Source organism: Scyliorhinus torazame, chromosome 29 (assembly GCF_047496885.1).
Source record: "Scyliorhinus torazame isolate Kashiwa2021f chromosome 29, sScyTor2.1, whole genome shotgun sequence".
Taxonomy (NCBI): Eukaryota; Metazoa; Chordata; class Chondrichthyes; order Carcharhiniformes; family Scyliorhinidae; genus Scyliorhinus; species Scyliorhinus torazame.
In genome coordinates this window covers 37,912,390-37,925,609 of record NC_092735.1, presented here as the reverse complement: position 1 = coordinate 37,925,609, position 13,220 = coordinate 37,912,390, and the positions used below count along the sequence as shown (strand labels likewise).

Genomic DNA, 13,220 nt, shown 5'->3' with positions numbered 1-13,220 from the left:
CACATACAATCACAGGGAGAAGGAAGAATTGAGTTTGGCTGTGGTGAACCTGCAGTTGAACACCCTGCTGATTGTCAAAGTTCACAGCAAATGATTTGCTAACTGCTTTGGCAGCAGACTGGTGAGAAACTGGCCCTGTCAAATCATGCTAAGTGTCAGCACATTCAGGAGGGGGAAGTGGGTGGAAACTGCCAAGAATGTTCAGCGCAATGCTCAGTCAAATCCACTGCCACATAAAGTCAACCTTTAACCAGGACTCTCAGCGGTGGCTCATCAATAATGTGTGTGTTGTCTGCAGTTTGATGGCCTCAATAGAAGACTGGGGGGTGGAAAAACTCCCTACATCAGGAGTCATTAACAGAGAAAATAATGTTCTCATCATTAGCCAACAATCTCAGTGGGAGGCAGAGCAGAGAGGCAGGCCATCTCATTGCCTCACCACAGGCACAGTGGAATAATTGGACATACGTCATCTCAGGCTGTGTTTAGATACTTCAGAAGGGTTAAAGATTAAAGTATTTTGACCAGGTAGATAGAATCTGTCCCCTTGCTGGGCCAGTGCAGATAAAAGGCACATAATAATAAAGCTAGGTCATTCAAGGGTGATGTCAGGAATCACTTCACATGAGGGGTGGTGGTAATTAAGACATTCACCCATAAATGGAGTGAAGTTACAGAAGTTTGAGTGAAGTTTAGGGGGCATAGGTTTAAGGTGCGAGGGGCAAGGTTTAGAGTAGATGTACGAGGCAAGTTTTTTACGCAGAGGGTAGTGGGTGCCTGGAACTCGCTGCCGGAGGAGGTGGTGGAAGCAGGGACGATAGTGACTTTAAGGGGCACCTTAACAAATACATAAATAGGATGGGAATAGAGGGATACGGACCCCAGAAGTGTAGAAGATTGTAGTTTAGTCGGGCAGCATGGTCGGCACGGGCTTGGGGGGCCGAAGGGCCTGTTCCTGTGCTGTACTTTTCTTTGTTCTTTGATCTTTATTAACCATAATTGAACAGCAAAAATGGGTTTAAGGGACTGAGTAATCTCCTTGTGTTCTAATTTTTCTAATGGCAAAACTGAACAAGAGAGAGTGCCATGGAACAACCTCTCCCTTTCCACTTAAGTGGGGACTGGGGTAGTGCACAGACTGAAGAGATCAAAAAAAGGGCTGGACAAAAAATAATTTAAAAATATATATGTACTATGTCAGAAGATAGAAATAAATAAATAAAGAACTTTAATTTCTACAGCACATTTCACAATCCCAGGACATCCCAAGGGGCTTCACCATGAATGAAGTACTCCTTAAAGTGTCATCATTGTTGTTTATCATCATAGAATTTACAGTGCAGAAGGAGGCCATTCGGCCCATTGAGTCTGCACCGGCTCTTGGAAAGAGCACCCTACCCAAGGTCAACACCTCCACCCTATCCCCATAACCCAGTAACCCCACCCAACACTAAGGGCAATTTTGGACACTAAGGACAATTTATCATGGCCAATCCACCTAACCCGCACATCTTTGGACTGTGGGAGGAAACTGGAGCACCCGGAGGAAACCCACGCACACATGAGGAGGATGTGCAGACTCCGCACAGACAGTGACCCAAGCCGGAATCGAACCTGGGACCCTGGAGTTGTGAAGCAATTGTGCTATCCACAATGCTACCGTGCTGCCCTTGTTGTAATGCAGGAAACATGGCATGTCGGGCAGCACAGTGACGCAGTGGTTAGAATTGCTACCTCAGGCCCCTGGGTCACTGTCCGTGTGGAGTTTGCACATTCTCCACATGTCTGCATGGGTGTCACCCCCAGAACTCAAAGATGTGCCGGGTAGGTGGATTGGCCACACTAAAACGCCCCTTAATTGGAAGAAAAAGAATTGGGTACTCTAAATTTTTTTTTTTTAAAGTAAACATGGCATATCATTTGCACACAGCAAGATCCCATTGTTAGGCATGTGGGAAGTTGACGGGATTAACAGTGAACTTGAGATAAAATAAAATAACAGACAAGTAACACGACTAGCAGGTATCTAGAGGAATAATGAGATGTGATCTGTCCTGTAACAAGATTAGCAGGAGTCTAGAGGCATCAAAGTGCGAATGGCCATATCAGAAACATTTACCAGAGATCAACGGGGCTACACAAATAATAACTTGTAACAGCAATGAATTTGAGAGAGGTAGACAGCAGAATCTACAGCGAGGAATATCAACGAGACTAAACAGTATAACTGCTAACACCCTCATTGGGGAAGTAGGCTAGTTGTCCATCCAACAGTCAGGCAGACCAGTTCCATTTATGATCTAAGCCGCAGAGGACTGTTCCATCAAACATTTAGAACACACAGCAGATTGCAGATATTCTCCTCTTAAAAAAAACACAGTTTTGTGCCTTCACTGAACCAGAAATAAATGTTTTCCCCGACTTGGTCACCTAAGCAGTATTGTGTGGTAACTATTAACTGGATTTGACCTATAGAGTTACTAAAATTGGATGTTACTTGGGGAAAAGGGGAGTCTCAGAGTTCTGGGAATGTAGGTATATTTTGGCAGCAAGAGATAACTTCAGATAACACAATGTGTTTAGTTATTGTTATACTTAAGTGTCTTAGTGTATAATAGTATTTTGTTATGTGTTTTTCCTTTTTCTTTACTTTAATAAATATTCTTTATTAATTGTTTACACAATGACTGAACTGGTTCCTCACTGGGTTTACATGGTTCCTCACATTATTCCAAACAAATATACGCCATTAAGAACCAGTGTTTCAAGTTATCCTTCGGGTGTTGAGACACTCTAGCATGTTACACCAGCATAGTTCTTAACACCCACGAACAGCAATGTGTTACTGACTATATTTGAAATTTGGTGTTGGCTGAGGGATAAATGTTGGCCAGAGGACTCGAGGTAAAGCTCCCCTGATTTCTACAACATAGACTCAGGCTAAGAAGGCCCTTCAGCCCATCTAATCTCACCTTCCCAAGAATACTATCACCTGCTCGCTGTGTGGAGTTTGCACATTCTCCCCGTGTCTGTGTGGGTTTCACCCCCACAAACCAAAGATGCGCAGGGTAGGTGGATTGTCCACGCTAAATGCAGGAGATCTCTATGCTCCTGCATTCAGGCCTCTTGAGCATCCCCTGCGTTAATTGCTCCACCACCGGTGGTCATGCATTCAGCTGCCTAGATCTAAGCTCTGAAATCCATCTCTAAACCTCCAGCTCTTTTTCTCTTTCTTTTCCTTCAAGACACTCCCAAAACCTGCCTCCTCGGCTAAACTTTTGGTTTTCTGCCCTGAGCATCTCTTCGTGTGACTGTGTCAAATTTTTAATAATGTTACTGTGAAGCACCATGGGACATTTCACTGTATTGTGGGTGTTATATAAATGCAAGTTGTAGGCAGCACGGTGGCGCAGTGGTTAGCACAGCAGTCTCACGGCGCCGAAGTCCCGGGTTCGATCCCGGCCCTGGGTCACTTTCCGTGTGGAGTTTGCACATTCTCCCCGTGTGTGCATGGGTTTCACTCCCACAACCCAAAGATGTGCAGGTTAGGTGGATTGGCCGCGCTAAATTGCCTTTTAATTGGAAAAAATGAATTGGGCACTCTAAATTTATTTAAAAATAAATGCCAGTTGTTTTTGCTTTCAGAATCCACTTGGGCGAGAAAAAGGAAGCTTTTGCACCCTACCCAGTGGCTGGTCAGTGTGTGATAAACAGACAGACAGTACAAACCCAAAACAACCGCAGTTCCAATTAAGCAAACTAGCACAGACTCTGAAAATCTGAAAATAAAACACAAAATGCTGGAAACATTCTGCTAGCCAGGTAGCGTCAGTTTAAAAAAAGGAAACCTGTTTTTAGCCCATCAATTAATCCGAATTGCCCTGAACCTAAGTTGCACAAACTCAAATTGATGTTTCTTGAAACAACCGAGTCCCAAGTGTGAATTTGCTTATCACAGGTTGGAAGGTAGGAGCCCTTTGAGCATGTACCAGCCCAGTGTAAGAGCCATTATTGTGCCTTCAGTTAATTTGAAGGTTAGAAGAACGTGATGTCTTCATTCTGTGAGAGGTTATTATAGCTGAAATCTCCATGACGCACAGTTGCTTTGCCGCAAAGTGGTTATGTAGTGAGTTTGGGGTGAAGCACTTTGGGGAAGTGATAAAAATGAGTTGTGGAGAGATGGCGAGACAGACAGAGTGTTAAACAGAAGAGCATTAAACAGAGTGTGGCAGATTTATTGTGGAGTAACCAGAATATTCCCTAGTACCTGGGAAAATTTGCACAGCTAGAGGACAACAGCAAAGTGAGAGACAGAGAGAGAACCTCCAGCAACACAAAGAAGCCACATGCACTAAGATTAGTAGAAAATATATTACACACAATACAGGGGCACCTCCCACCAATCAGTCAACCAAGGTAGTAAAGCACTCACAATCTTCACAAACATTTCATTCCCAACACTTTACCAACAAATGCTCAGAAAGGTTAAAGTTTAGATGCACGCACCAAGCGAATGTGTATCGCGCCAGCATGACCAACATGTTGCTTATTTTTATTTACTGGCCCTTAATGAACATACGCACATCTGGGGCGCAATTCTCCCATCGGGAGTCTAAGTGCCGACTCTGCCGTCGGAGCCCGCTCCCAGCCCCCTATTCTCCCGCCCCCAGGGGGCTAGGAGCGGCGTTGTGTCATTTACGCGCGCCGGGCCTCGGCGCCGCGTAGAAGCGGCGCCGCGTAAATGATGCGGCGACGCCACCCGCGCATGCGCGGTTGCCGTCCTCCCCAAGGCCGCCCGCAATAAGATGTCGGATGGATCTTGCGGGGCGGCGGAGGAAAGGAGGTCCTCCTTCAGAGAGGCCGGCCCGCCGATCGGTGGGCACCGATCGCGGGCCAGACCCCATTTGAGGCCCCCCCCCCCCCGGTGCAGGAACCCCCCCCCACAGGCCGCCCCCCCCAGCGTTCCCGCGCTGTTCCCACCGGCAGCGACCAGGTGTGGACGGCGCTGGCGGGAACCTGTCGTGTTGGGCAGGCCGCTCGGCCCATCCGGGCTAGAGAATTGCCGCTCGCCCGTTACAAACGGAAAGCGGCGATTCTCCCAGTGGCCAGCCGTGATTATCGCCGCGCCAGTTTGGGGGTGGGGTGGGAGAAAGGCGTCGGGGCGTCGTGGTGGGACACGCGCGGCGCCCCGCCGATTCTCCCACCCAGCGTGGGGGGGGAGAATTCTGCCCCTGGATTCTCAATCAGCCAAGTCCATTTAGCAGCTAATGTGTCAGGAGGCGCTGTGCTAATGGATTAGCACGTGCTTGTTTGAAAAAGCACGGAGAGCAATTTGCTGAGAGCATTTAAATGTTGGATCATGATTAAAGTGTGGCAGCTATAGGACCAGATGCTGCACTCCAACAATGATCTGAATGAGAGGGAAGGAGCAGGGACCTGCGCTTTCAGCAACAACCCCAACCAGCATCTGCACCAAACTCACAAGGCTGTTTCCTGAAAGGAAACAGTTAAAGATCCAGCAGTGGGATTAATATTTTACTTGTAGCGATCAGTACTTTTTTGTTGTAAATCTGCCTGCAGAAGGCAGGATGGAGACATAAATTTTTAATAGTATGCCGTGAAGGCTAATGTGACAGGGCATGTTTAGGATGCAGGCAGAGAGCGTTGTTTAGGGCTTTCTACTCTTACAGAGTGTGAAAAGGCAACTTCCTGAGTGATCTAGGGAAACAAATAGGGAAAGAAATCCTACCTCCAACTAGAATTTTTTAAAAATTATTTCATGGAAAGTGACATCAATGGCAAGGCCAGTAAGTTGCCTATCCCTAATTGCCCTTGCAATTGCATTGCAGAGGGTAATTAAGAGTCAACACATTTCTGTGGGCCTGGAGTCACCTATAGGCCAGACCAGGTCAGGATGGAGGATTTCCTTCCCAGAAGGAAAAAGCGCGGGAGCTGCGAGGCAGAGGGGACAGTTTAAAAGGTCGCGGCGTGGGTGAGGTAAGTACTGATTAACCACTTCCTTACCTTGCAGGTCAGCTGTTCGGGAGAGAGAGAGAGCCGGGACCTTGGAAACAGCGCGGGAGTTTGAAAAAGCACGGGAGCTGCGAGGCAGAGGGGACAGTTTAAAAGGTCGCGGCGTGGGTGAGGTAAGTGCTGCTTAACAACTTCCTTACCTTGCAGGTCAGTTGTTAGTTTCGGAAGATCAGTTTCGGGAGCAGGCCTATTGGCTGACTGTAAATCAGGAAGGATACAAAGGGTGTGGCTGAAGTGCCTATAGAAACAGAGTGCTGGAGGCAAACAGAGTGTATCTGAGTTTGGGTAAGGCTGAGTGAGGGCTGTGTTTTTTTTTGGAGTTTGGTGTTTGGGGTTGAGTTTCCCCCCCCCCCAAAAAAAAAAATCCAATTAATTAAGTAAATTAATTAACTCATCTTAAGGAGGTGCAGAGAAGCAGACCTGTGAGGGAGCCTCGGGAGCAATTACATCACAGCCAGCAGGTAAGTGATTGGCTTGTAACTGGTAAGTGAGTTCTCTCTCTTTGACGTCTCTTAGCTGTGTAGTGTAGTTCAAATTTAACTTCAGGTTTAAGTCATGGCAGGAGAGCTCAGACCCGTGTCATGCTCCTCTTGTGAGATGTGGCAAGTCAGGGACCCTTCTGGTGTCCCTGACTCCTTCATCTGCAAGAAGTGTGTCCAACTGCAGCTCCTGTTAGACCGCTTGACGGCTCTGGAGCTGCGGATGGACTCACTTTGGAGCATCCGCGATGCTGAGGAAGTTGTGGATAGCACATTCAGTGAGTTGGTTACACCGCAGATTAAAATTACTGAGGCAGATAGGGAATGGGTGACCAACAGACAGAGGAAGAGTAGGAAGGCAGTGCAGGGATCCCCTGCGGTCATCTCCCTCCAAAACAGATTTACCGTTTTGGAAACTGTTGGGGGAGATGGCTCACCGGGGGAAGGTGGCAGCAGCCAGGTTCATGGCACCGTGGCTGGCTCTGCTGCACAGAAGGGCGGGAAAAAGAGTGGCAGAGCTATACTGATAGGGGATTCAATTGTAAGGGGAATAGACAGGCGTTTCTGTGGACGCAAATGAGAATCCAGGTTGGTATGTTGCCTCCCTGGTGCAAGGGTCAAGGATGTCTCGGAGCGGCTGCAGGGCATTCTGGAGGGGGAGGGTGAACAGCCAGCTGTCGTGGTGCATATAGGCACCAACGATATAGGTAAAAAACGGGATGAGGTCCTACAAGCTAAATTTAGGGAGTTAGGAGTTAAACTAAAAAGTAGGACCTCAAAGGTAGTAATCTCAGGATTGCTACCAGTTTCACGTGATAGTCAGATTAGGAATGACAGGATAGCTAGGATGAATACGTGGCTTGAGAGATGGTGCAAGAGGGAGGGTTTCAAATTCCTTGGACATTGGGACCGGTTCTGGGGGAGGTGGGACCTGTACAAATCGGACGGTCTGCATCTGGGTGGGACCGGAACGAATGTTCTCGGGGGTGTGTTTGCTAGTGCAGTTGGGGAGGGTTTAAACTAATGTGGCAGGGGGATGGGAACCGATGTAGGAAGTCAGTGGGGACAGAAACAAAAGGCAGGAAGGGAGAGTGTGTAAAGCATGACCAGAGAAAGCAGGGCAGAGAGCAAGGAAGGTCTACATTAAACTGCATTTATTTCAATGCAAGGGGCCTGACGGGCAAAGCGGATGAACTCAGGGCATGGACGGGCACATGGGACTGGGATATTATAGCTATGACTGAAACATGGCTAAGGGAGGGGCAGGACTGGCAGCTCAATGTTCCTGGGTACAGATGCTATAGAAAGGATAGAACAGGAGGTAAGAGAGGAGGGGGAGTGGCGTTTTTAATTAGGGAGAACATCACGGCAGTACTTAGAGGGGATATATCCGAGGGTTCGCCCACTGAGTCTATATGGGTGGAACTGAAAAATAAGAAGGGAGAGATCACCTTGGTAGGACTGTACTACAGGCCCCCAAATAGTCAGCGGGAAATTGAGGAGCAAATATGTAAGGAGATTACAGATAGCTGCAAGAATAATAGGGTGGTAGTAGTAGGGGACTTTAACTTTCCCAACATTGACTGGGACAGCCAGAGCATTAGGGGCTTGGATGGAGGGAAATTTGTTGAGTGTAGTCAGGAGGAATTTCTCATTCAGTATGTGGATGGACCGACTAGAGAGGGGGCAAAACTTGACCTCGTCTTGGGAAATAAGGAAGGGCAAGTGACAGAAGTGCTAGTGAGGGATCACTTTGGGACAAGTGACCATAACTCCATTAGTTTTAAGATAGCTATGGAGAATGATAGGTCTGGCCCAAGAGTTAAAATTCTTAATTGGGGCAAGGCCAATTTTGATGGTATCAGACAGGAACTTGCAGAGGTAGATTGGGGGAGACTGTTGGCAGGCAAAGGGACGGCTGGTAAATGGGAGGCTTTTAAAAATGTGTTAACCAGGGTGCAGGGTAAGCACATTCCCTTTAGAGTGAAGGGCAAGGCTGGTAGAAGTCGGGAACCCTGGATGACTCGAGATATTGAGACTCTGGTCAAAAAGAAGAAGGAGGCATATGACGTACATAAGCAACTGGGATCAAGTGGATCCCTTGAAGAGTATAGAGATTGTCGAATTTAGGAGGCATGGTTAGTAAGTTTGCAGATGACACCAAGATTGGTGGCACAGTGGATAGTGAAGAAGGTTATCTAGGATTGCAACGGGATCTTGATCAATTAGGCCAGTGGGCCGACGAATGACAGATGGAGTTTAATTTAGATAAATGTGAGGTGATGCATTTTGGCAGATCGAATCAGGCCAGGACCTACTCAGTTAATGGTATGGCGTTGGGGAGAGTTATAGAACAAAGAGATCTAGGAGTACAGGTTCATAGCTCTTTGAAGGTGGAGTCGCAGGTGGACAGGGTGGTGAAGAAGGCATTCGGCATGCTTGGTTTCATTGGTCAGAACATTGAATACAGGAGTTGGGACGTCTTGTTGAAGTTGTACAAGACATTGGTACGGCCACACTTGGAATACTGTGTGCAGTTCTGGTCACCCTATTATAGAAAGGATATTATTAAACTGGAAAGAGTGCAGAAAAGATTTACTAGGATGTTGCTGAGACTTGATGGTTTGAGTTATAAGGAGAGGCTGGATAGACTGGGACTTTTTTCCCTGGAGCGTAGGAGGCTTAGGGGTGATCTTATAGAGGTCTATAAAATAATGAGGGGCATAAATAAGGTAGATAGTCAACATCTTTTCCCAAAGGTAGGGGAGTCTAAAACTAGAGGGCATAGGTTTAAGGTGAGAGGGGAGAGATTCAGAAGGGCCCAGAGGGGCAATTTCTTCACTCAGAGGGTAGTGAGTGTCTGGAATGGGCTGCCAGAGGTAGTAGTAGAGGCGGGTACAATTGTGTCTTTTAAAAAGCATTTAGATAGTTACATGGGTAAGATGGGTATAGAGGGTTATGGGCCAAGTGCGGGCAACTGGGACTAGCTTAATGGTAAAAACTGGGCGGCATGGACTGGTTGGGCCGAAGGGCCTGTTTCCATGCTGTAAACTTCTATGATTCTATGATAAGGACATTGGTGAACCAGATGGGTGTTTATGACCCTCACTGGGGGTTTCATGGTCAGTTTTACTGAGACTATCTTTCAATTCCAGATTAATTGAATTCACATTCCACGTGCTGAGTGACGATGGCAGCATCCTGACCCGTGATGCCCACCTTGGCCTAATAGCCCAATGACGGGTGAGGAATCAGACAACGTGCTGGAGGGCAGCCACCACCAGTGGAACCGTCCACGCATTTTCCGGGATTTCCTCTAAAGTGACCACCTTATAATACCACAATCCACAACGTACTGATGATTACCCATTCCAAAACAGTCAGTACTGGGACAAGGTATAACAACAACCTGCTTTTTAAAAAAAAGAATTATGCAATCTCAAATAGCTTCACAGGAGCATTATCAAACAAAATCTGGCACCCAGCCACATTAGGACAGAAACATAATCATAGAGGGAGGCTTAAAGTAACGCCTTGGAAGAGAGGGAGATGGAGAGGTTTAGAGAGGGAAATTCAGACCTTTGTGCCCAAATAAAGAAGGCACAGTCCCCAGTGAATAAAATCAGAAGGTGCTGTAATGAATGTAGGAATTTCATAAATATATATATATATAGTATTTTATAACTGTTGCAGTAATTTTTTTATAAGCCTGAGTTCAAGTATATATATCTGTTGCAGTAATATTATTAAATAAGCTAGGTTAAGGTAGATTACTTGTGACAATAAAGATTATTTTTTTAAAAAGGAAAGGTATCCAGGCTCTGTGGCTGCAAAAGGTGCAATTAAGATGTCATAAACGTGAGATCATAATTCATTCCAACCACGTATATGGTTTATCTATATAGGGCTATTGGAATTTTGTTTATAGAAAGAAGGTTTCCTGGGGTTTAGATAATTGAGGGGTTGTGGGTAGCCTTAGTAAGATGGTCATAACCCAGTTGGTGGGACAGAGATGATGTAATAAATGGGAGGAGCAAGGTCTGTCGCAGGTAGTTTAGCTTGTAGTTTTGCTAGGAGCTTAAAGCTGAGCAAGAGCTTTTGCCAAAGGCTGTCAGGTTAAGCAGTATTTCCCCCAAAGACAGCAAGACTGGTGTCTGAAAGGGTTTCTCCAAGCAGTCTTTCCAAGAAATCTCTATCCAGGGAATAACAAGTATCTCTGTGTTTGCTAACTTCATTTATAAGTGGCTTTTGAATTGTGATGGGCTTTGCTTGTTTGGAGATGAGAAGGTACCAGTTTAAAGTTAAAGTGTTTCCTTTTATTGTTAAGAATTATTAAAACTGTTAATTGTAAGCTATTTTCTGCGATGTTAATGTGTTTAATCCGATGTTAAGAATAAAGTTTGTTTTAATCTAAAAGATACGTATTGGTCAGAGTCATCACTTCTGGAGTGAAGTATCCTTTCCACACAGTTTTACAAATTGAAAAAAAAGGGTTTGGGGTTCTTGTCCTTATGTTGGGGTCTGCTCCTGGATCTTGACAATGCGCCAAAGACCAGAACACAATGAACTCCTGCCAGAATCACTTAACTGAGAACTGAGCTTGCAAATGCATAAATTAACACAGTTTTATTCAACAGCATCTATAAAAACACACCCAACATCATTACAATGTTAACCAGTGAGCACAAAAAGCACTTAGACATCCATTATTAATCAGTCTCTACTGGCACAAATGTTAAATATGTCTCAGCATTAGTTAGGCCATGCCTTTGTAATACTGAACCAGAGTTGCATTCAATGACCAAGATCGTGACACAACCTTTCAAGGTTCAGTTTGCAGTTTATCTCGTCATAAACTCAGCTGGGCCATATTCTAACTCACACCACGTCCTGTTCGTCCAGTGTTCAAACCCCTCCATGGTCTCGCTGCCGTCGTAACCTGCAGCCTTCTGAGATCTCTGCACCTGTGTTGCCTTTGTTCCACCATTGGTGGCTGTGCCTGCAGCTGCCTTGATTCTAAACTCTGGAATTCACCCCCCAGACCTCTCCCACACTCAATCGCTCACACATCCTTAAAGCCGCTTCTCAAAACCTCCTTGACCAAGCTTTTAGTCCTCTGCTGTAATAGCTCCTGACGTGTCTCAGTGTCAAATTTTGTTTGATAGCATTCCTGTGAAGCAGCGTGGGACATTTTACTACGTTATAGCCGTGATATAATGGGGAGATGGTGGTGATGTTGCTGGATTAGTACTCTAGAGGCCCAGGCATGGGGATATGGGGACATGGGTTCAAATCTCAGGGAGGGCAGCATGGTCGGCACGGGCTTGGAGGGCCGAAGGACCTGTTCCTGTGCTGTACATTTCTTTGTTCTTTGTTCTTTGTTTGAGGGTGCTCCTTCAGAGGGTCGGTGCAGACTTGATGGGCCTAATGGAATTTAAACTCAACTAATAAACCTGGAACATAAAGCTAGTCTCAGTAATGGTGACCATGAAGAAACTATCATCAGTTGTCATCAAGACCCACCTGGTTCACAAATGTTCCTTGGAGAAAGAAACCTGCTGTACTACATGTGATTCCAGACCCTCTGTAATGTTCAGTTCAAGGGCAATTAGGGATGGGTAACAAATGCAGTCTTTGCCAATAGCCCCAATTCCATGTACAAATGTTTTCAAAAATGCGAGTTGTGGTTTTACCATTCTACCATTTCAGCTATCTCCTGGAATATGAGCACCAGTGTACAACCTTAACCATGGCTGTCATTATGTCTGACGGTTCCTGCTCCCTCAAGTACAACCAGAGCATTCATTGAACAAGTTTGTTTTAGGTGACTTTGTTACTGATGTTAAACTGAGGTGATTAATTATGTCATTTGATCCACTCTCTAGTGTCTTTCCATGAGTCGATTTCAGCGGGAGCGGAGCAGGCTAGTCAATTTCAGCGGGAGCAGTGCGCAAGTGATTTCTGGGAGGTAAGTTTCTCCTTTAAAAACACTTGTCTTTGCAGGAGCAGGCCAGTCGATTTCAGCGGGAGCGGTGCGTTAGTGATTTCTGGGAGACCTTCACAGGAGCAGGCTAGTCAATTTCAGCGGTAAACACTTACCTGGTCCCGTTTTCGGTCCCTCTTTGCTGTTTTTTTTTATTTTAGTGTTTAAGGCGGGAACAGGAAGTTCGACCCGCGGACTTCTGGGAAGACCCTCACCAATAAATTCTGGTGGAGAGGAAACCCGAGACACTACACGTGTAGTGTCTCCCACCCGCCCTCCTCCTCTAACCTAATAATAAAACCCATTGGTGTGAGGTAAGTACCATATTTTATTATTATTATTATTATTTTATTTTTATTTTTTTTTAAATTTAATTTAGTTGTTAGCCAGATCTTGGTAGAAAGTTAGAGGGATGGCAGGGAAGGGAGTGCAATGTTCCTCCTGCAGGATGTTTGGTGAGGGATGCCGTTAGTGTCCCTGCTGATTTTACCTGCAGGAAGTGCTGCCATCTCCAGCTCCTCCAAGACCGAGTTAGGGAACTGGAACTGGAGTTGGAAGAACTTCGGATCATTCGGGAGGCAGAGGGGGTCATAGATAGCAGCTTCAGGGAATTAGTTACACCAAAGATTGGAGATAGATGGGTCTGGGTAAGAGGGACTGGGAAGAAGCAGTCAGTGCAGGGATCCCCTGCGGTCGTTCCCCTGAGAAACAAGTATACCGCTTTG

The 13,220-nt window shown here is 46.0% G+C and overlaps 1 long non-coding RNA gene across 1 annotated transcript in view; it reads left to right on the top strand.

The window, feature by feature from the left end:
* The window catches only part of LOC140404076 (uncharacterized), a 35,811-nt gene extending 24,922 nt beyond the window's left edge, over positions 1-10,889 (top strand). Inside the window, exons 2-3 of the long non-coding RNA XR_011938451.1 lie at positions 6,032-6,146; positions 9,668-10,889. This is a non-coding gene — a long non-coding RNA (uncharacterized lncRNA). The remainder of the gene's footprint in view (positions 1-6,031; positions 6,147-9,667) is intronic.
* Positions 10,890-13,220: the final 2,331 nt, after the last annotated feature.